This window comes from Neopelma chrysocephalum, unplaced genomic scaffold, assembly GCF_003984885.1.
Source record: "Neopelma chrysocephalum unplaced genomic scaffold, ASM398488v2 Primary Assembly neopelma1_63, whole genome shotgun sequence".
NCBI lineage: Eukaryota > Metazoa > Chordata > Aves > Passeriformes > Pipridae > Neopelma > Neopelma chrysocephalum.
In genome coordinates, this window is record NW_020897720.1 from 10,534,651 (window position 1) to 10,555,085 (window position 20,435).

A 20,435-nucleotide genomic window follows, 5' to 3' on the forward strand; every position below is an offset into this window, starting at 1 on the left:
CCCTGGCAGATCCAGCCCTCCTACTCTGAATGGTTCGTCTCCCTGAGGATGCTCAATTCTGGCTTGAAAAGCCAAACGTTAGATGAGGAAAAACGCCTTTGGAAAGGAGCTGTGATGGGATGTCAGGGTACAAGTTGCTGCTCCAGCAGTCAGCCCCTCTTCCACAGCCCCAAGCTCAGGGCTCTGCTGAGGGCTCCCCTTTTCCTCCATGCTGGAGCTGTGGTTGGCTTCCCTGCTTTTCGCCTCCAGCCGTACCTTTAACATGTGTGGGCAAATCCAGGCTCCTGAATGCAACTCAGTTTAAGGCAAAGGTGTTGGGGCACGTTCCATTTGGGAGAGAAGGAATGGTTGAATTGCTGGGGAAAGGCCAGCCTTGGACTGCCAAAGCTGGGAGAGACCTGGCTTCCTGATCCAGCCCCATCTGCGGAGGCTTGTGAATGGACCCAGGGAGGAGCCAGTAAGGGATTGGATCGGCTCTGCTTGGCAGGCACAGGGACAGAGGAAACAAGACGGGGTTGAGACATGCCCCCTGCTGCAAAAGGTTCCTTCTATGAGGGTGCCAAAGGATCTGCAAAGAGAGTGAATGAACCTGCCTTGGCATCCCTGCAGTTGCTTCTTTGTAAATGTCTCCTCTTTTTTCCCAGGTGAGAGAGCAAAGATCTTCCCCTTCCATTCAGACAGAACCGAGACCACATGGCAGAGCCGTGCTTCACACACACGTGTGCACACCCCCACACAAACAGGGTTTCTTGGGTTATCTGACAAGTTCCTACTTCTCCTTCCATGTTTTGTTTGCTCTCTTGCCTCTCCCTGGGCTCAGCTTATCCTTGCACAGCTCCTTCCGTCCCAGTCAGTTACACCAGAGTAAAGCTGAGTCCAGGTGGTTGTGGCTCTTCCCAGCCCCACTCCAGCCCCACTCCAGCCCACAAGCATCCCCACCAGTCCCACAGAGAACAGGAGCTGGCCTTGTTAACCCGAGTGACAACCCTGCGGGTGCCTTGTCTGGGAATCATCCACTCAAACCCTGTTGCTGACCAAACCCCATATTCATCTCTGCACACCCTCTCCCTGCCTCCCTCCCACCCCACCGAGCCAGCTGCCCCCAGGCTGCTCTCTACAGAGGGCTGGAGAGCTTCTCTGAGCACCCCAGGCTCTGTGGGGTTGGACACCCGTCTCTCCTGCCCATTTTGCAGCCTGTCTTCTCCAGAGCCCGTAAGACTTCCCAGGAAATGCTGGAAGGGATTTTCTGCCTCTCATTGTTGGGATTTCCGGGAGCCAGAGAAACCTTCCCGTATCTCCAGATCTAAATCACCGGAGACGTGCCACAGCCAGTAGCCACCCCAGCACTACCCCCATCTCTCTGGAGGGAAGTCAACCTTACCCCAGAGCGAAACAGGAGGCTCTGCTCCCCACCTCCTTGGCAAGCCCCTTGCTCACCCACAGGGGAATATCAGCCTTCATTCTCCTGGCCCCATCAGTCTCTCCCTCCTCTTCTCAGTCTCAGGCGCTGGGAAACAGCAGGCACTGATCTCTCAGGACATTTTCCTGCCAAAACCCTGCCTATGATTTCTTCCTAGAGACCTGTAGAGGAGCAAGGTTGAAAAACACGGGCACAAACTGAAGAACCTCAGCTTTTCAGCCAAGTCCTGCAGGCACCCCAGGAATGGGATTAGCTGCGGGGTTCAGTTCTTATCTAGGTACTTTTAGTTTGACCCTGAGCTACTGAAGAAGAGATGGGTGGATTTCTTGTAGATTATTTAGGGTAGTCTGGCAACAAATTTTTCTTCCTTGCAGAACTCAGAATTAAGCCACGTGCTGCTTTGGAAGTGGTGAAATGATGATCACACAGGTGATCATTGAAAAAAAAATTTCAAAACCTCCCACTGACTTTAACTCATTTCCAGTTTTGCTCATGTTGCTCATTTCCAGTGCCTCCCATTTCTCCTGACTCTGATGAAGACAAGAGCGATTCTAGCACAGGGAGGCATTGATTGACCAAGTTCTTCATCCGTTTATTTACTTTCTCATCCACCCACACGTGGCCAGGCTTCGATTCTCTGAAGAATCAGCCCCTCGGCGTTCTTGGAGACTCATCTACGGCAATAATCAGCACAGATGCCCTCAGCAGGGTTGAACCGTTTGCGGGAGGGAGTGCTGATTTCTTGGTGGGAAGCCAAGGAATGATCTCATCCTGGAAAGGAAGCCAGAAATCACCATCTCCACGGGGCAAATCGTGGTGTTTGCTGTCACCTGCACAGACCACCCCATGCTCTCTGCAGATGGTCTGTTGTGCCTTTCCACCCCTCAGTCCCACCAACACCTCCACGTCCACATTCTTCAGCTTTGATTTCTTGGCAGAAGTAGTCAGGACAGCTGTCACCACCGTGACTGCTATCAGAGCCAGTCTACCATCAAATACCAACTGGACATCAGACAAGCTGCCCAAAGAATAGAAGAAAACCAGTTCAGTGTCTGAGTGGCAAAACAAACCTCAAAGAAGGTGGCATAAGCAAGTGGTCTGTCTGACAAGGGCTGAGTTGGCACATGTGATGTGGTGGATGTGGCTGGGCTAGAGGCAGATCATGTATCCCTGCAACAGTCCCATCCCTGCACTGTCCTTTCCCCTTTTCCTTGCCCTTGTGGTGGCAGGGCAGCTTGGCCACCGTCCACCAGTTCTGCACCCCAGGTATTGTCCTGGTCATCTCTTCTTTCTTGCTGAGGGACTTCCTTTGCAGGCTCAGGTAGCAGCACCACATTGGGGTACGACATTGGGGCAACATGTCTCTTGTGAAGCCAACAGGCCTCAAGACGTCTCTTCTCAGCCCTTTGGGAGGAGGCCAGCAGTGCACAGACTGGTCTTCCTGGCTCACCATGCACTGCTTTAATTTCTCACATGAGCCCCATCCTGCCCCTAAACCCATTCCTCCCAGCTGTGGTTTCCATAAAGGAGCTATAGATCCTGTCTTTGAAATTTAGGAACCATCCAGGTCTTATGATGGTCACTCTGCCTCCATCAATCGAGCTGCAGCCAAGCTCTACTTTAGACTGAGCCCTCAAACTTTTCCTTGCTGACACAACCTGCTGACCTCCTGGAAGCAATGAGCGAGAGCACCCTGCCAAGGTCATGGAGAGGGTAGGGAAGAGATGTGGTTTGTGCACGTCTGCAGACACCCATTGCAATGCTCCCACTGCCAGTAGGTCAGAGGCTCAGACTGGTTGGGAAGAGATCACTCCTCAAGGGCCCTCCCTGATCTGGGTGCTCCCTCTGCAGCAGGGATGCTCTGTGGTGCACTGGCCTTGGCCCACTTGCCTCTTACATATGTCCATCCTTTTAGGGAGAGATCTTGTCTTTCTTCTCCATATCCCCGTGACATCTTTTTTCCCCCTCCTCTCTGTGTCTCCATCCAGTCCTCAAACCTCTGGTTCTTTCTTTCTTCAAGATTCTGTACCACATCTGCCATTTTAATTCTACATTCCAGTGCCTCTTGCCACAGTCGCCCATTTCACACATCTCATCTAATTATTTTTGCTCTATTTCTGTCACTCACAGGCATATCTCTCACTGGCACCATTTCCCTCTCCAGTTCTGCCCCAAAAAACATCCCCACCCCTCTTCTGTCTACTCTCTGCCCACCTCCACCCACAGCTTCCGACAGCACATGTGGCTTTCCCAGCCCACCTTCATCCCTCTCATCTTCAAGCTCTTCAGGAGGGTATGGAGCCACTGGAAAGGGTGGAGAGGATCAGTCTGACCCAGATCCCCTTGATTGTAACAGCCAGCCAGACGGGCGAGGTACTTTGGTGGGAGGAATTGGGGTCCACTGGCAACTGCATTTGGTCTCCTGGGCTGGAAAGCCCTGTGGGACCTCCTACTCTCCCTGCCTATCAGCCACTCTTTCCAGATAGCCCAGGGTACCCTGTGCTGAATGTGGTGCAGCTCCTTCTCTTTGTTTCTTTTCCAAACCTTTGCACTACCTTTGTTCCCCGCAGATTTCCAATTGCTGAAAGATTTATAACACCGCAGTAAATCACAAGATGCAGCACCCAAACGGGGCTTTAATTATCATCACAAAGGTATTAAATGTACATCCAAAATGAGAAGGGGACTGCTCATCTCTCCGTGGGTATAATTCCCTGTTGATGTGTTTGGGTACATCTCTTCCCCCCACCCTGCATATTTGTATACCAGTGCACGAATTCATCTTTGAAGGCTGTACAAGAATGTGTAATCTCTGCCTTTTATGTGCTTCCATATCTCTTCTCATCTCGATTAGCAGTCCTCCCCTTTAGTCATGTTCATGTTATGCCATGAAAGGCATCCATGCACATGCACAGAGAAGAGTGTAAACTGGTGTTTACTACCTCAAGATGTATTTCCACATAAATACATTCTGCATCAACGGCTGCTTTAGCACCTTACGAAGATGTTTTGACACATGTGTATGCTCATGTATTTATTCCCTGTACCTAAACCCACTCATTTCTATACATGCACAACTTTGGCACGGTTTTCTCTATTGCTGGTGTCATATGCTTGGATCAGCACCATTCCCCACCAACCTTCCCCAGTCACTGCATCCCAGCTGCCCAGCAGAAGAGAAAGCAGAGATGTGAAGACCTGGTGTATTTTTCAGGTCACTAGTTTTATTTACACCACCTACCTTAGGTTAGCCTGAGATGCCCAACCAGCTTTGAAGACAATCCCTTGATCCTAAAAACACCCAAACGTCTATGTTCTTTCCCTTAGAATTAACCCTGCCTTCAGGATTGGCTTTCATCCACAGCCCTGGCAGAGAACAGACTTTCCTCCACCTTCAGTTTACTGTCTCCTGAGCCTCACACAGGTCCACATGTCTCCTTAAGAATAAAAGCACACTCAGAAAGGTTGACTCTTCTGTGTAACACCGCAACTTGTGGCCACTTCACCTTTACCCTCTGTTTATGCAGTCTGTACATGCATAAATCCACATCAGTAAAAGGCTTTGGCCAGGCACATCCACGTTAGGAGTTCACAGGGTATTTGTCCATCTGGTGCTCACATGCCTGCTGAAAACCTGTGCTCCCCTTGCCTTTATTCTGTCCATTCCTGTATAAGCAAGAGCAAGCTGTGTCTGTGATGTTGTTGTTTCCATGTTCCCTACAGCCTTTCTGTCCTCAGGCAATTTTGGACAGAAGCATTTTGGAAATCATAAACCACTTTGGAAATTAAGGTAATATAGAGGGCCCTTTCAGTGCTGCTGGCACTCAGGCTTTCTTTTCTCTGTCCTTAATGATTTCAGGCATGCAGAGGAAGGAGATAAATCAGAGATATCAGATATGTGAGAATCCACATATTCTCCCGTTCTGCCAGAAAACAAAGAGCAGAAGAATTTCAAATCCTGCAGCCAGGAAGCAAATGTCCCCACTGTGCACCACAGAGCTCATATCCATGCATGCACACTATGCTGGGTATGCTGGGCCACATTTGGCCAAGGCTTTGGAGTCGAGCCTGGCCAGCAGGAACACCTGCTGCCACAGGGAGACTCCTGGCCTGCCCTCCTCTCCTGTAGCACTGCAAGCTTTGGCTCAAGGCACATGCTTTTGGGAGCTGGGACCTGTCCTTCACTTTACACCAGCCTTGACACTTATGCTGATGGACGTCCTGCTTCCCAGGATCCACAGCCAGATCCACAGTGCATGCCCAGCACTGTCACCAAGCACCTGCTTCATCCCTGAAACTACATCTATGCACCCAGAGGGAAGCATAGCCCAGCAGGCTGTTTCTGTTCACCTTAAACCCCTTGGATTTAGTGGTTTAAAGCCACCCTGAATCAGTCCCCTCAGGGTTTCAGTCAAAACATGTGGTGGGTTGATGGCTCTTCCCCTCACCTGATGGTTTTGTCACAGCCAGCAATGCCTGACGGGTCCCAGCTCTCCTTGGTGCAGGAGCTGCAAAGGCTGATCTGCCTGGGATGGACTCCTGAGGGCACAGAGAAAACTGTAAATGGCCAGGGGGCTTGGCTTTCCCCCTCCCAGCTCTGGACAGCCTGGGCTTGCCTGAACCCCAGCCCAGGGAGCTTCCACAGGTGCCCACAGAGAACAACTCCACCACGCTTTCCCACACCGCTTTGCTGCCCTTTCTGCCACAGAGGTACGTTCCCTACTAATCCCTTTATAATTTCTCCAATTAACACAACATTCTGCTTTTGCAGAGGGAAATCCTTCCCATGTGCCTAACAAAGCTATGCACCATAATTTTCTATTCATTTGGGAATCCTGCATGCTCCTGCAGCTGGTACAACAACGAGCTGTGCTAAGGACTGGCAGGGAGCACTCGGTAGCGTCTAAAGTAGAATTTCCTCTATAACCAGCTTAGGGAGTATTAAGAGCACATTAAATAGCAATCTGGGCCTGGCTAAGGATCAGCCAGTGCTGATCCACATCTGAACACCTCACACTGCCAGACTCCCCAGCAGCAGCGAGCTGCAGAGCCAAAGTGCATCGACCTGAAGGGGTGTGTTCCCAGCTGCAGCCAGCCTGGGCTCCTCGCACCCTGGGGCTGTAAGCATGAAGTTCTCTAGACTTAAAACTTCATGAAAAACTTGGCCCCAAGCTTATCTGAGAGCAGACCTATGCCTGGTGATGGTGTCCCATTGCAAGAGCCACGACTTCTGTGCCCTTGCCAAGCTCTGACCAACACTGAATGGAGAGACAAGGGGTGGCAGATGGACAGAGAGAGAAGCACCTCAACCAGCTGTGTGTTATTTAGTGATAATAATGCAAAAAAGAGAAGGAGCAGGATGGGTGCCTTGCACCCAGAACAAGACATGGCACTAAGGAGCACCATATCCCCCATGTTGTGCCTCCACAGCATTGTTCAAGCAGGACTCAGCCGAGCAGAGCCACAGCTGAGGCACTGGGACACCTGAAGAATTGCCCCTCCCTGGTTGTGCAACATCTGTGTGATTTGCATAACAGCAAACTATTGCCCAACAATCATATCAAGGCTGCTCACAGTCATTCTTTATACACATACACCAAACCAGGTCAGTATTGGCCAATATTTATTAGATCTCAACCATCCGTCTGCCTACATCTCTGCAACACTTGTGCTGAAGCTAACCAGAAGGCTGGGTTTCACATGACAAGCCAACTGGTTATTTCTCAATTCCTTCTCTCCTGATGCTTCAAATTCCTCATTTCAAGGACTTTACCCCTCTGATTTGACACCCAGGATGTTCAAGCTGTTCACAGCAGATACATGTCCAATAAAGATGGCATTACCTCCTTACCAAATATAAAACAAGTTCAGACACTGGTGATGAGGAGTAACTTCATGCTCCAAGGATGCACGTGACTCCAGCAAGGTACCTGATTTATCATGAGAGCAAACTCCAGACTTTGTCCTCTTTACATTTCCAGGTCAGGATGTCCCCAGGATTACTTATTTTGCATTAAGAAAGAAACCTAACAGCAAGAAAATGCAACTGAAACAAGATGCTCTCCAGATCCCAGGGAAAGCCTCTCAAGAAGGCAGAATTACCCCAGGGGTCAGCTCAGGCACCTGAATCACAGACACCCCCTCCAGAGCCCTGGTGTGTAAGCCCTTAGGTCAATTCCCTGTGAGAAGCCACCTACTACATGATGAACTCTCCTAAACTTCAGTGGCAAATCTCCACCCTCAGCCCAAGTGGGGCAGTGATGGCACATGACATTTATATTTTTATGCAGCACTGGGCCTCATGGAGCTAGAACCTCCCTACAGAACCACAGACAGAAAAGGCACACCAGAGTCTGGAGAGGTGGGGATGCTGAACAGGAAGATGATTTATGCCAACATACCAACCTAGGCTTTAAACCTCAGTCCGGGGTGCTCTGGTGCCCTGGCAGAAGGTCCCTTTCCTGCCCAGTGCCCTCTGCAGAGCCAGTTTGCTGGCACCCATCTGAGTACAAGTCAGCCAGGCACAACCCTCATTTTGAGAGGAGGGACACAGGCTTTATAGCAGAGCTTTCTTCAGGCAGGTTGATAGATGTCCAGGAAATAAAACCCATCAAGAGCTTCGCTCTGGGTGGCACCCACAGGAGATAATTGCTGCTGGATACTTGCCTGGGGCTAGGGAGAAGTTCCTACATCAGCACAGTGGAGCTTCTCCCCAGGTACCCCCTGCTCATTCACATCCACATCTTCCCCTTCCAAACTGAACCGGGGGAAATTCAGACACGTGGTGTCATTGTTGCAAAAGTGTCCAGCAGCACATCAGGGTGAGGTGGGTTAAATCACAGTGCCAGCAGCAGGAGCCCACTGCCTGAAGGAGCAGTCCCAAGTACAACCCCACACCCCCTCCCTGTGGTTCCTGCCTTTTCCCGCTCCCCCCCAGACGAGTTCTGGTTTGTCCTGAGGTTTGCTTGCTCGCCTCGTTTACACGAACGATTATTTTGGATGTGGTAATGGCAGAACTGTAGCAACATGCCTCCCTCCCACCCCCCATTCTCCACCAGCGGTGTGGGGCACAGAGCTGCACACTGCTGCAGCCCAGACATTTTGGGTGCTGGGAAGGACCAAGCTCCTCACCATTCACCTCCCAGCCTCCTGCTCACTTCCTTTCCTAATCCCGGCCTCCATCAGCAGACTGCAGACCCCATCCTGGCCAGCATTGTGGCATGTCCTTGGAAAGCCTATCCACAGGCTGCCCATGCTCCCATAGCCCTTGCTGCGGTAACAGGGGTTGAATCAGCTCTGGGCTTCACCTGATTTATTCCATATGGCCCTGTCCCACACAGATCCTCTCAGAATAATACTAATAGCCATGTTTATAGTCAGCAGTTTGCAGGAAATTCCCTCCCCACACCTATCAGTGTCAGATTTATCATTTTCAGGGGCTGCAATTTTATTCTTGATCCCCGTGCCAGAAATGCACGAGCTGCAGGTCTCTCACCTTGCCCCAGAGATGTGTATCTGAGATTCATCCCCTGCAGTTACTGATCGTGTGAATTGCCACAGCACCTCACAGCCCTTGTCCTGGGATGCCTCAGCACCAGCCATGTGCACGTGCGTGTGCCTGGCAGTGGTAGTGGCACGAAGAAGGTGCCTGCAGGATGGTGACACCACCAGGGTGAGGTTGGGAGCCCTCTTCCCAAGCCCAGGAGGGAACAACCCATTGCTTGGTATCAAATAAGGGTTGCTTGGCTGGGTGGGATAAACCATGACACACCTTGAGAATGAAGGCAACAAGCAGAGTCTGATGTGATGCAGGGTGGGGACATACAGGCAAGTGTATCAATTCTGTCCTCCAGGACCTGTTTCCAGATCAGACACAGCTTTGCTGTTGTCCAAATCACTCCTTAGGCAGACTGAATGGAGCCAGCAGCAAGGCCCAATGATCTTGGCCAATATTCTCACTAGAAAATTCAAGTCAGACTCACAGCCAAGCACGGAGCAGCTCCACATGGGGAAACCTATAGGTGGGCTGACTTTGGTCCCTGACATCTGGGTCCATGCATCGGTCTTGTCCTTTCTGTGAGTGCAGGAGGCTGTTCAGTGACTGGCCATAAGGCTGCTCTGACCTGACATATTTTTGCAAATCCCATCTAAACAGATGCTCACCAGACTTACACATCACATCAGCTTTTCGGGAAGCCCAAAGCAGACTTACCCTCAGCTCCCTACTCCTGTCTGCCCAGACCTGGTACTCCAAAAAGGATTTTGCTCCAAGTGAGTAATGCTCAGCCTGCTACAGAGTACACCAAAAACAGACAGGTCAAAGAGGGAGACTCACCAAGTGGCTTTCCTTTACAACTGGTGCCATTGCCACAACTTTTATTTATTCTTAAATTAGATGCTCTTAACTGCTCTGGGCCAGTGCACAGCAAATGCAGACCACAGCAAATGAAACAGCACAACAGAAAGAGCACAATGAGAGCTTGCTCCATCCACTCAAAATGCCACCCACTGCCTGTGGGAGATGACAGCTGGGCAGGCAGGATGGCCCTGTACCAGCTTCCCCACTTGGAAAATCCCCAGCCTCCAGCTCCAGCGAGTGGCTGTGGGAATTGGCAGGGAGGTCAGCCCAGCATCAGCTCAGCCCATGACAAAGCGGACGTCCCCTGTATGGTGGCCATGCCCCAGCTTGCCTGAAGCATCAGCAGAGAACAAGCCACCGGGCTGGAGACAAGCTGCAGCCCATGCAGTCAGCACAGGGCAGGCTCAGCTGCTCTCTGCTCCAGCAGGGACACTGCTGGAGTGTGCTCAGAGCCTGTTCAAGAGCAGCCAAGTGCTCCAGCTCCATCTCAAGTCAAGAAGACTTGAGTCTTCTTCCTCTGCAACCCAAAATCCGAGCATTGCGTTGCAAAGTGGCCCCAGTCCCAAGTGCAGGAGGAAGGTTCCCCTGCCGGTGAATCCCCAGCCGCACTCCCCTTCTCCTCTCCTCCCATTCCCCTTCCTGCCTGCAGCAGGCAGGGCTGGGTTAGCCACTCCTGGGTGATTCACTCCCCAGCAGGCAGAAATGCTTTCTTGGATACACACAGCTGGGCACAGGGCAGAGGCACAAGCCCTCTGATCCGAGTTGAATCACTGCGCCCCGAATGAGCTCCTGCATGCAGGGACAGGGCTCCCACCGAGGTCGTGGCAAGGTGAGTGTTGCAACAGTACAACGTGTGACTCACCGGCAGAGAAAAATGCCATTTGGAGCAGGAATTGGGAACGGAGGTGGAGAGCAACCTGCCGGGGCACAAACCGGGGGTGTAAGTCACACAAACATCCAGGTCTGTCTCAGGGTGACGAAGAGAGAAAAGTTGTGCAGAGCAGTGAGAGGGCTGAGGGAATGGTGTTGGGTGAGCGAGCCTGTCCAGGGAGCCCTGGGCTCCTCACCATGCTGATGGGGCTGCTACATCCCAGGGCTGTCTGAGCTCAAGTAGAAAAGATCTTCATCCAGCCACAGTGCTGGGAGTTTTTCCTTTATTTTCAGGACAGGATCTACCCACGGAAGCCTCCATGTGAACAGGATGGTCACCCAAGGTTCGGGCTGGATAATGCTGGGTGCATCTCGCTGAACTCCACTGCAGTCAGACTCCCATGCCAGACTCCCCAGGCTTGGGGAAAAACACCCCATGGCACGTTGTTCCTATCCTGTGTTCCTCAGTCCCAGGGGCAGTATCCATGACCCAGCAATGAGCCAATGTCCCCAAGCACCCAGATGCCTCCACGGGCACTGCTTTGGGTAATTCCAGTGGCATGCCTTGCACTTGCTCTACAGGGTAACACACTTTTTCCCACACCCGTGTTTTCTCGCTTGTCCCTGAAGGCAAGGCAGCCCTGATCAGCGTTTCCATGTTGTGTTGCAACAAGACACAAACTCCGTCGAGTCAACTGTCCCAACACTTTTGCCAGGGGCAGCAGGAAAATGGGTAGAGATTCCCGGTAAGGTAACAAGGCTTTCCTAATTCCTGCTGGGAAATGTGTGTCCTTAGTGCAGGGCACAGCCTGGTCCCTACTTCCGAGGGGAAGGTGTTGGCTGGGAGCACCAATGCTGAGATGACAAGTCATGATGGAAAGCTGGCAGGGCGTCCTCCCACATCCCTCCGAGCCAGCTGGATTTTCCCCCGGGGACTGCAGAGGAAGGGAAACAGGGTGCCATGAATCACCCACACCCAGGATAGCAGAGGGGGTTCCCCTGTCTCCCTCTAGTGACTGCAGTCCTCAAAAGATTTCAGGTTAATTATGGTGGATCATTACCTCAAGCTGCAGCTCCTGTGGTTCATGAAGCCCTGGGACTTATTGTTCCACAGGGCAGAGCCCACAGCATTCCCAGAGCAGTGTCCCCAGAGTGGTGGCAGTGCTTATGTATATAAAAACAGCATGTCAGAGCAGGGGTATGGAGCCAGAGCCTTGTTGTGTAAGATGCTGTTTAAATGGAGACCAACAAAAAGTAATATCTATCTATATAAATAAGCCAGGCACATCTCCATTGGGAATTTCTAAAAAAAAAAAAAAAAAAATCATCACCCTTTGGGATGCAAAGCAGCTAGGCCTGGAGAGCAGCTAAGAATCGTTATTAAATAAATTAATTAGTTCAGCAGAGCCCGCCAGGTACTGAACACTTTCCACTTCCAAGCAGGTAAATGAGTCCGTGGGAACAGAGGCTGCTCCACGCCTGCCAGGCAGCACAACCTGCATTTTAATGGTAATGCAATTTCTGCAGCTCTGCCCCTGGAAGCAGCGCACTGGGGTGCTGTGTGTCCCCCCAGGAGGGACCAAAGAGACCCCTGATGCCAGGGACCACGGCTACCTCTCTGTGGGCCCCCACGCCCACAGGAGAAGGGGGTTTTGGCAAAGGGATGTCTGTGCTCGAAATAGCCCGGAGCTTCCCCTGCTGGGAAGCAGCAGGTCTGGAGCCAGGGCTGTGGTCGGGTGGCACTGAGCAAGGCTGGCGGGGTGAGCTGTGCCCCACGTGCAGGGCTGAGCATTGCCTTGGAGAGCACAGCCCCACGCTTTGCATCACCAGCTGCTGCTGTAGGCAGGCAGGATGCCTTTGATCCCCTCCCCAGCCCTGTCTCGCTGCCTTTAAACTCCAACTTTCCTCACCCTGGGGTCTGGCAGGAGCAGGCTGAGCAAAGACTCCTCTCCCATCCTAATTGCAGCCGACACTGGCAGGCACGAGCCGGGCAGGGCAGGTGCAGGGCAGGTGACAGGGCAGTGCTGCCCTCCCTGCCACCTGTAGGTGTGAGCTTGGCTTTGATCCAGATCAGCAGGAAGTGACCCAGGGCCAGGCTGTGGGTCAGAGCATGCTGAGAGGAGTCAAAGGAAGAGGAAAACATGAGCTGGGGAGGGAAGGTGGAGGTGGTAAGATAGGACTCTCCTTCCCTACCTCCAGGGCAGGTCCAGCTGCAGTGACCCTTCCTGCCTCTCCCGCTCCAGATGTTATGCATCAAAAGGTGTCCAAATCCCTGTCCTACACCAGCTTTGCTAAAACTGAGAATTTCAAGGGTACAGTAGAAAACCCACTGAAAAACACCAGCAGTGCTCCAGCCTCTCTTTCCAAAGCAAGCGCTCATCAGGGAAGTGGGGAGGTAGATCTGTGTTGTAAGAGGAAGTTCACAATTACAGCACAAGTCGTTACTGGAAAATAAAATTCCCTGGCATGTTGCAAATATAACCTGAATTCCCCAGTCTGGGGTGCAAGACAGCCCACAGCCTTCATTCCAGGGCCCATCTGAAAGATAAAGTGAGACGATATTTGTGATGGTGGAGACAGATAAAAGTTGGTAGGGGAAAAACTCCGGGAGGGCATTTCAAACAACGAATATTACATCCAAAACAGCACAAGATTCCCTTGCAAAAATAAGTCCCCAGTGAACATGCATTGCTGAAAACCCCTGAAATTAAATCTCTGTGCACACACCCACTCGTAATCTGAGCAGCACTATTGCAAACCACTCCAGAGAGCACGATCATGTTGTCTCTTCCTCTCCTGAGGGGAAACAGAATTATTCAGTCACTGAGAACCTTTGAACAGCCCTTATTTTTCACCGTGGGCGAGGGCAGCCATTCTGCAGACAACAGATGTGTCCAGGGCATACCAGGGCATCCAGCTGCTGCAGCACACCAGGGCCAGGGTCTCTGCCTTGATTCCAGCACTGGGCTACCAAGAGTGACCCACAGACAAGCAGCCAGTGCTCTTCCCACCCAGCAGTGGATGGCCATTGAGGTTGATTCCTTATTGGCCCCTGATACCCACCCCAGATCGACCCTCAGCATTCCCCATGGGGGCTTGTCCTAAGAGCAGAGCACAACCCAACCCTCCGAGCGCTCCTGCCTGCCCGTACAGATACACTTGTACAGATGTGCCTCCCATGCCAACACACCACCTGCCCATTCCTCCCAGCCTTCTCCAGAGCTGCAACAAGCCCCCAAGAGGGGCTCCCAAAGAGGCTGCAGAAGCATCTCTTGTCACCCCACAGCTGAGCAACCCACGGATTTGCCACGACTTGGGTAGGATTAGGCAGACCTGCTGCCAGGCTGAGCGGCCCAGGGAGGACAGATTATTCCTGCCAGGAGCCAAGGCTCTGAAAAGGGACATTGTTTCATGGATGATTTGCCCTTTCCCCCTCACACACACAGAGATCTGTAGCTCCAATCTGGCTTTTTTGCGAGGTACCTGCTACCCCCTGCGGTCAGCGATAAGATCGGAGAGGGATAACCATGGGAAGAAAGGAGAGAAAGCCGGGCTGATCAGATGAACCTGGGATGATCTGCAGAGGGGCTGAGCCCTGCACAGGAGCTCAGCCTTGCCTGAGCCCATCCAGCTGCTCCAGGTGTTGCACACTGATCTGAGGGCACCCCAGAGCAGAAGATGCTCCGCTCCCCTTTCAGGGCAAACCCTGGCTTCCGTCCCAATAGCTCCCGCTGTGCCCAGGAGCCATGTGTTCCCAGTCCTTGCTGGAGGGAACAGGTTGCAATACCTCACTCCCCCTCCCCAGCCCATCTTGGCTCGGGGCATGCTGGCAGCTGGGAGGAGGCAGTGTTGGAACGGTGACCTCAGGCCCTGCAGGAGCTTGATTTGGGAAGGCAGTGCACGCTGTCCTGGCCTCCTCATGAAACCAAACCCTTTGCCGAGCCGTGAGCATCAAGGCAGAAAGCAACCTTCACCTTCTCAACGAATAAAATGCTCGAGAAGGGAGGATCTGATTTCAGGGGCCCTACAGCAGCAAGCCCACACCCCCAAACACAGTCCCTCTGTTTAGCCACCAGCCTTCCCCAGGAGAAGGTAATAGCTCAAAGGTGGTTTCACAGACATGCTCTGGCTGCAGAGCTCCATTATTTCTCTTTGCCCTGTGAGATCCCCCATACCCCTTGCCCACGGCAGCACTTCACTCCTCAGCACAGCTAGTCCCACCCATGGGGACTTACCCCTATCATCCTTCTGCTCCAAAACCAGCACTCCAGCCTGGCTTGGGTCACTCCACAGTGCTCTCAGAGAAGTGATGGGCAATCTCCTCTCCTGCCCTTAACCTTAAACTTAACCTTAACCTCCAGCCAGCCACTCCCCTCCCCTTTATCGGGTCTATCAGCAAACTCCCCATCTGCACCTTTTCCCCATACCCTTTCTCTGCCAGCACAACCCCTGCCTGAAGGTGATGCAGGCAGACCCACATCAGCATGGCATACATCAACATGACCTCTAAACTTTGGGAACTCAAATAAAAATGGGCCCAAGAAATAAACCAGCCTCCCAGGTTTACTTTTAAAACTCAATGCAAATGAATCCAGAGGACATTTTGCAAAAAATCAACATTGCCTCCTGCTGCAGCATTTCAACTCTGTTATTAAAAATAAAAAAAAAGAAAGAAACTCCTGGATTATGGGATAGCTTGGCACCAGGTATGGTTAACGGGTCAGATGTGCAGCCTAGTAAAGAGGTTGAAGAGTGTATTGAGGTCTCTGCAAAGCCTCCTGCAAAGGACTTGGTGGGAGGATTTGCACCTATTGGGCAAGGAAGAGTGCCTGGGGCTGTGCCCCTGAGACCCATCGGTCCCAGTGGTCAGGGTTGCTCAAGTTCCTGGGCACCAGGGTTCACCTGCTCCGCTGGGAACAGAGCAGGAGCGCTGGGTGCGGGAGTCACGTTCGCGCCCTGGCTCCCTCCAAAACACTCACGGATGGTTTGGAGCAGGATGCCAGAACCACCCATCATCATACTTCACTTTTTTCCTTTAGTCTTTGCCTTAATCCTTTAATGAATTAAGTGGAGCAATTAAGCAGGATTTTTATTTCTTTTTAAAGTGAACGCACATGAAAATGGAGATGGGTATTTTTGCTTTTAATATGATAATTAATGCAAAGCCCCTCAGCTTTAGGGATTCTCCACACCTCCCGCCCAGCCCTTTTTCTGTTTATCTTTCTGGCAGACTGCCTCTCATATTTACTCTAACGAAGGTTGCCCCTTCCTCTTGCTCATGCTATGCCTGAACTGCACAGATGAGCGGGAGGAGGGAAGGGTGGAGACTCAGAGTTGCTTCAGAGCAAAAGCCCCAACCCAAAAACGACGATGGAGAGCCCAGCCATAGCAGAAAATGAAGAAACCTCCTTTCTGGGGACACTCAGAGGGTACCACCACCCTGGGGCTGAGTCAGCATCGTGAGCAAAGCCCTGGCACCTCTCAGGGACACGTTGCCTGGTGTTACAGGCAAAGAAGAGGTGCCTGCTGCCTTCCCCTTCCCATGCATGGCCTCACTGCACACATCTTCCAGAGGTTCAAGGGGCACCAGGAAAGCTGTGTTTAGAGGGAATGCTGAAGAGATGTTGTATTTGCTATCCACAAATGTATCCAGCCTTCATCTGAAGTGGTTGAGTTCTTATGCCCAGCTCACTGGGGAAGGATCTGCTGGACGGGGTGCTGGTAAGCACCTTCACCAGCCATGGCAAAACAGAGGGTTTACCTCTGCAAAGGAGGTTGGACAGGCTGACATTCCAAGGCAGCCCTTCACTAGCCTGTATCTTCTGGCCCCACCAAACCTCCAAGTCCTCAGGCCCCTTCTCCTCTGCTCCTTCTCACCCTGTTTGGCTTAAAATATTTGTAAGTATGGCTGAACAACTCCATGCCTCAGTCTCTCCAGCAATAAAAAGGAGGTTAACAGATCCCCCTGCCTCCCTGGGAGGATGCAGATGCTGGGAGATGACAGACATCTGGGGGATGTCATGGGCCCAGGTCAACACCTCAGGGGCCCTGCCTCTCCTGCTCCTATCACAAGTCTTGTACCAAGAAGACTGTCAGTACTACAGACATTCACATTCCCCCATCTCAGAAATGATGGGAAGGAGCCTGGGACTGATAAAGATCAGAGCAGCACAAGTCAAAAGTAAAGCTCTCAGACTGCTTGTACAAAGTGCTTCAACGATGGGCAAAGCCTTACCTGTAGTTCTATGGGCTATTACCAAATGTGGCTCACTTCAAAGCAGGCAGTGGGTCACCAGTGAATCCCAAGCAGACTGTCCCAACTAGGCTGCATGTCCTCAGCAGTAGGATTTGCTGTTTGGGTTGGGGAAATGCCTCTGCAATCTGCATTTCTCTCCTTTTTCACCTCTTTTTTTTCCAATTTATTTTTAACTTCTTCCTTTTTTCATCAAAACACATTTCCTGACACAAAAAGGTCTTGGTAAATGTTCTCTGACTCATTGAACTGCCCAAACAGATTTTCTGCCTCCACAGGAACTGGACCATCCTGTTTGTGGGTGCAACAGCCACCCTCAGCTGTGTGCCGAGGGCTGAGGAAAGCTGTTCCCATTGTGAAACACTCCCTGCCAGATGTGGGCAAGCCCTTCCTCACATCTGGAGAGCAGTCAGACATTTTAATTTTCTCTCTTAGTTGTCTGTTGCCTTGTCCCAGAGCAGGACAAGCCTTGGAGATGAGGCTCTTTGCTCCTTTCTGCAGAGCAGTCCACCAGCTTTTTGCTTGTGGGACCATTGTTTTGTAAACCCAGAAGGAAGACAATACCTCCTGAAAAGTAGCTTCACTGTTGGGAGAGAATTTTGTCTCCTCTCCTTTGCTACCCTGTGAGGAATCAGTGGGAGTTTTGACAGTGGATTTGTTCAGTAGTACAAACTCACAGTGATTTGGGCTGCTGGCACCATGTCCCTTGGTGGCCACTGCCCTTTACAACATGCCTGAGACCAGCTTTTTTCTGTCTCAATACACAGAGTGCTGCAGAGGTTGCAAAGCCTGTGGTGATCATGGCCAAACATAACAGTCAATAAAGCTGATGACCCTTGCTTAGTTGTCCAGTCAGCCAAAGGAAACATTCCCCTTGGGCTGCTATACAAGATGCTTCAGAAATTAGGGAAATTGCTCCTACAACATCCCTGGGAAATCTCAGGGACACACCATCCATCAATATTTTGCAGTCTGAGACAATAGCAACATCTCCTGCTACACTGGTACAAGCCCAGACACTGTGCTCTGGCTTCCTGTAAACAAAAGCTGTTTAGCTCTAAATTTTTCTTTTGGCTCAGGCTTCCCTGGTTCAGTGAGGATGGTATCGAGATAATCATCACATGGATTGTATTCCTGGTACAAGGCTCCGTTGCACAATGGCGCCTCTTTATAATGCCCTTGGAGCAAGGAACTTCCAGGCCGGTTTCTCTGCCAGGCAAGACTGGACGTCAGGTCTCAGCACGAAGCCAAGGGAGAAGTGGTAAACAGTGAGGATCTGAAAGGGGAGCAGGGAAATCTGGGACTGAGGGTTAACAGATTAACAGATAAACATTTACACACTGCAGTGCAAAGGACGAGAGAGTACAAAGGATCTGGGCTGGAGTAGAACAGGACATTTTTCCCAAAAACAAAGCAGTAGAGGAGTGGTCTTTCCTAGGGAAAAAGCGTTTGTGGTCCAGGATTTTTCGGGCCAGACCAGAACAAACAAATTATTTCCCCACTTGAAAATTAACCTACACTTTGAAAGGGTTTCTGCTTGAGCTGGGCAAACCGGAGACCTCTGAGTGAAGCAAGAGCGCGGGCAGACCCTGCTCTGCCTGTGCCTGATCTCCCAGTGCCTGTGCAATCCCCAACACGCCATCCAGTGCACTGGACTAAAAGTTAAACATCTAGTCCAAGCTGGTTGTGTGGCATCAGTGAGGGGAGACAGTCATCTTCTGGGAATGCTTCATTCTCCCCAGACAGACACCTGAACTTATGGGGTTGTGATTTAACCTCTCATCCTCGCTCTACCCTTTAGACAAATTAACTCACTGTCCTCTTTCCCCATGTCCTAGTACAGACCCAACCTGTTTCTGTGTTGTCCCCTCCACTGTTCTCCACTGCCACCCCTGCTATCTCTTCCTTCTACACAAACACCAAGCTGAAGCTTAGGTTTGCAGCCAGGGCAATGGAGAGCCATGTCTGTGTTAATCCAGCCCATTACAGCCCCAGCTCCTTCCTGAGAAACTGGGTCATGAGGAGAGACTTACTGGGTCCCTGCTTTGGCTGGAAGCCACCACGCCTTGCAGTGCACGTTGGGGAGAAGGGGGTCTAGTGCAGTAACCTGAGAAAGACTTATGGTGGCCTGGCACATTCCTAGTGGACAACAGCATGACCCAGCAAAGTCCTGTGAAGAGGACCAGCTCCTGCACTAATTAAGCTAGGAGGATTAAGGAGTCTGTGATACAAGAGGCATCCTGGGAACGGTCAGTGATACTACCTCAGAAACTGAGAGAGAAACCTGCTGCCAGACCTGGAAGCGAGAGGCTGTTCCCCTGGCACGCTGGCAATGACTTTGCCTCTTCCCCCACCACCCACTCAAGTCTGGTGGGCAGTTTTGCTTGAGATCATTTCCCCATGCCTTGCAGGGCCGGGGTGACTCCACTCCCCACGCTGTCCCGACGGCCGCCCCGCGGAGAGCGCAGCCACACGCGGCTCCGGATTCAGTCACCGCCAGCCCCGCCAGCGATGAGATCAGCCATCCGGCACAGGACCATTGGCTCGGGATGAGCTAATGCCTGCTCTGTGCACACGGATGAGGGGGAGGAGGAGACACGCTGACTCGCTAGCTCACCCCATGACGAGAGCTGTGGTACAGCCCGTTGTCTTCCAAGGACAACGCACAGCTCCCAACTCCCAGGGGGGCTCCGCTCGGCACAGACAATGGAAGTGGGCCCATGGCACACCCCGGGACTCTGCCAGCAGGTCTTCATTGCCTTCCCTGCAACACCGAACCTTCTTCCTGGGGCCTCGCACAGCATCTCGCCCCATCCCATCAGGGTCCCATCTGTCTGTAGAGCGATGACATCCCCTCCGCGGGCTGACATCCCAGCCTTCTGTTGCACTGAGCTTCTGACTCTGTCCTGGTGCCAGATGGCTTCGGAGGCAGATGACTTCATCTCTTTTAAAGGGGCAAGGGATCTGTCAGCAGAGCCCTGTAGGAATCAGCGTGCATCATCCTTGGTGAGAAGCCAACGAGGGGAGCGTGCCACAGCAGTCGATATTACCCCACAAAGGGCCCAAAGAGACTTGGATTCCAGTCCAACACTGCCAACAAGCTCAGGTACTTCACTCTTAGTCATCTGTTGCATTTGATCTGTCCCACACAACAGCCTTGTGGAGTGGGGGACCTGACTCAGCATGAGCTCCATGGGCTAAGGGCAGGGACTACATGGCATTCAGCCTCACAAAGATGACTTAAGGGAGCCTACACTGAATGTAGGAGAAACCAGAGGACCAGCATCAGTCTCTATTCCCAAAACTAAGTATGATGGGTGGCCTGAGTCAAATCTACTCATCAGTGGACTCCTGTGGAGCCTCAGGCAAGGATAACCTGGAGCTGGTCTAAGGAAATCCCAGTTCAAATTTGTATTAGGTATAAAGGGTGAGTACCAGAGTGAGAATTGGGTTTGCGATTCAGGGAGTTTTATTACCCCTGGGAGAGTCCACTGGAAAGGGAGAGATAGATCCACGCTGTGCCCCTTGGGATA

The 20,435-nt window shown here is 51.8% G+C and overlaps 1 long non-coding RNA gene across 2 annotated transcripts in view; it reads right to left on the reverse strand.

The window, feature by feature from the left end:
* Positions 1-20,435, reverse strand: part of LOC113967120 — a 58,069-nt gene that overhangs the window by 3,534 nt on the left and 34,100 nt on the right. The window contains exon 3 of one of the 2 annotated variants that reach the window (XR_003534100.1): positions 2,018-2,191. The exons of the other annotated variant lie outside the window; for it this stretch is intronic. This is a non-coding gene — a long non-coding RNA (uncharacterized LOC113967120). Of the gene's footprint in view, positions 1-2,017; positions 2,192-20,435 lie in introns of those variants that run through there. 2 annotated transcript variants of the gene reach the window in all.